This window comes from Mauremys reevesii, linkage group 10 (genome assembly GCF_016161935.1).
Source record: "Mauremys reevesii isolate NIE-2019 linkage group 10, ASM1616193v1, whole genome shotgun sequence".
NCBI lineage: Eukaryota > Metazoa > Chordata > Testudines > Geoemydidae > Mauremys > Mauremys reevesii.
This window is the reverse complement of record NC_052632.1, coordinates 12093466-12096809: the sequence shown is the minus strand read 5'-3', so window position 1 is coordinate 12096809 and position 3344 is coordinate 12093466.

Below are 3344 nucleotides of genomic sequence, written 5' to 3'. Positions count from 1 at the left end.
AAATCTGACAACTTGTCCCCTGCTCTGATACCTCTTTCGAGGAGAAGTGGTGGCATCAGGCAGGTATTGAGTGCCTTTGAAACCCCCTGAAGGGCTGTAAATTGAGTTCACATTTTCTGATTCAGCTCTGGGGTATCTGTTTATTGAGACATCGCTGTAATTTACAAGAGCCTGGCTTCTTACACAAATGTGTCTGACCTGTGCCCGGGGCCCCAAACCCGGTGTTCTGGGGGACCTGATTTGTTTGGTTTGTGTAAGTAACATTGAAAGGAATGCAAGGTACAGTCCCTTTCGCCTGCAGGTTAGCAACTAAACACAGTTGCCTCCTCAGTTAGTTCAAATAAAGCTGCTTCTGAGCGCGTAAGCTTTACTTAAAAATCTGATGATGATTCTGTTTATTTCAGAGTTTAACATAGTCAACAAACGTTAAGCAGCCCCAGGTTCATCTGTTAAACAAGGCAGACAATTAGTTCCTCTGCATTGATTCTAAGTGAGAGTCAGAAGGGGAAGAGGATATAACCTTGTTCCTGTATCCAGCCACTGCTGAGAGAGGGTAAAGTGAGTGCTCCACAGACCTTGGAAAGCTCCAAAACAAACCACCACCCTGGAGAGAACAGTTTCCTTCCATCAGACAAATGAGCAGAGGAGCAAGTGCCTGGCGCCTCCCGTCTGGTTGCCTGTTGCTCCCCGGGTGCCCTGTTACACATCTGCTCAGAATGAAAGGGGAAAAAAGAAGATACAACCTTGGCAAGTATCATTAAAACCAAACTCGGCTGCCCTGCCTCGATTTGCCTTATGGAAGGACGTTGTCAGGAACTTTTTAACAGCATGTGCCTCGCCTGCCTCTCAAAACCAGTGGGAATGGATAATTTAATAGAGTCAGCCTGTCAAAATGATGAAACTGAGAAAGCTTTTACAAAGCGGGACCGGGGCAGAAATTTGAGCTGTCTGCGTACACTGGGCGAAGTGCAGCACATGAAACCGACACGAACAGAGACAGCGAGGATCAAAGTTAAAGGTGGAGATAACCTGTTAGAGCATTCTGTCCATCTTCCTGCCATGGCAGGAATGTTTCCTCTTGCACATATCCGAGTCTTTTTCCAGCCTAATTGTAAAAATCCCAAAGGATGAGCTAAGGCTTCCACCACTGCCTGGGGAGACATTTCCTCAGCCTATCTGAGGCTGTTTCTCCTCATTGCAGCCTGGATTTTCTCTATTCTATTCCCATGCACTACCCTCAATAATTCATCTTCATCCTTGGTGTTTGAAGGGTGTAAACATTTTTACCCTTGTTAGGTCCCCACTTAATCATCCCTTCACCAAACTGGATGTTTCTAGCTCTGTTAAATCTATCATCCACCATTCTCACTAGAGCGCTGATCATTTTCATTCTTCTTCAATGAACTCCCTCCAGTTTGTCAATATCTTTCCAATAACACAGTATTGGACTAAATACAGTGGGCTCGATACTAGCCTTTGCACTGCTCTCTTGCCTAACGGGGGAGTGGGGGATTCCGCCCCCAACCAGCATAGCACCCCAGGGCGTGGCTGGGGTAACAACCCTGAGGCTGCTCTAAACTGTGCCAGGAGCTGAGCCAGATGCCCACAGGATCAGGGGAGTGGAAGGGTAGCTTCAAGCCACCTTTGCCCCTCTCCTCAGGTGTGCTCAGCAGAGCTCCTGCCCACCTGAGGGTCCAAGCTGTTATTACACTCTCTGATGACATCACTTGGAGACAAATGAAAAAAGCCTGTTCTTTCCAGCATGCTAACACCAATTGCACCTCTCCGAAGTGGAGGACCCTCAAAGACCTCCTGCTTCAGCCAGGAAGAATGGTCAGTGGCTGAGGGCTAACCAGGGACTCAGCTGGTTCAATACCTTGCTCTACCAAGGACTCCTTATGCAACACTGGTCAAGCCACTTAGCCCCTGTCCCTCAATACCCCACAGAGGCTGAGCCAGAAAAGTGCAGTTTAGAAACTAAGCCCATATTTGTAATAGTGGCAGTGATTAACCATTGGAGCAAATTCTCCATCTCGTGATGTCTTCAGATCAGCACTAGATGTCTCTCTTCAAGATGTGCTTTTATCTGACCCAGGTTATTGGGCACGACATAGGGGTAACTGAGTCAAAGGTGACAGACTAGACCTTCGGGCCTTAAACTCTGTGAATCTGGCAAATGGCAATAACAGAATTTCCCTACCTCGCAGGGGTGTTGTGAGGATACATTAAAGATCGTGAGGCCCTCAGATACTACAGTAATGGGAGGCACATAAGTACCATAGATGGATGGATTGAGTGTGCCTCCTTGGAAGCAGCAGAATCATTATATACAAGACTGGCTGTAAATAGAACGATGAGGCTTTTGCAGCCCATTCATTAACAGCTGGCCTCTGCAAAGACTCCAGTAAACAGTTGCTTGGCCTGAAGTGATGAGACAATCTCCTTTCACAAAAGGAGCTTGTATCCCCTTTCTCCTGATGTGCACATCACTCCATCCGGGGGTAAATGTGCTGCATATTTTTTCGTAAAGGGCTGTTTTGCAGAGGTACTTTGGACTTTCACATGGTGACCACTCAGACTGTTCAGCAACAGAAGCAACGCCCCGGACGTGTTAAAAACAGAGCACTCTGAATATTCACCAGGGTGAACGGCCAGCATAAAAATGACAAAATATCCAAGGTCTGCTGTGAAATGCTGCAAGTCAGGATCCCCTTCCCTCCATGAGCTGACCCACCTTCCCCAAAATGTGGAGCCACCTGACTATGAGTGGTTTTCTGATTTGTCTGTTTCAGTAAAACCCACTTCATGGAAGTGAGCCCAGTTCACTTTAATCAGCTTTGGCAGCTTGACAGCGAGAGAGAAGAAAACACCACAGGACACCCTGTCAGGACGCACATCAGCAGGCAGTGACAAAAAATAAACCTTTTTGGTGAATGACAGATAAGTGCTTTCTGACAGTCTGTCTGCTTTTATCTCTTTCAAGTCTTCCGCCAGCGACATTTCCACCCAGCTGGTAAATGATTCTGGCCAATGCAGCCACTTTACCAAGTAAAACCTTTTCTTTCTTGATTACCAGTAAAAGGTTAGAAACACAGCAGAATCCATGTCCATTTGCTGTTGTTTTTCTTATTTGATTTTATTTCACAGCAAAAACTGCTCCCTCCTCTCCTCACCCCACTGTATATTTCATCTCTTGAATATTCAGGGAGATCTGGTCATTGCTAGGCAACATGTCATAATAAATATTTCATCAGTAGAAGAATGTTCAATACCATGACCAAAAATCCTTATCTAGAATGGGTTTCAAGATTCCTTTTTACTGACATAAATTGGAATGTTCTGCA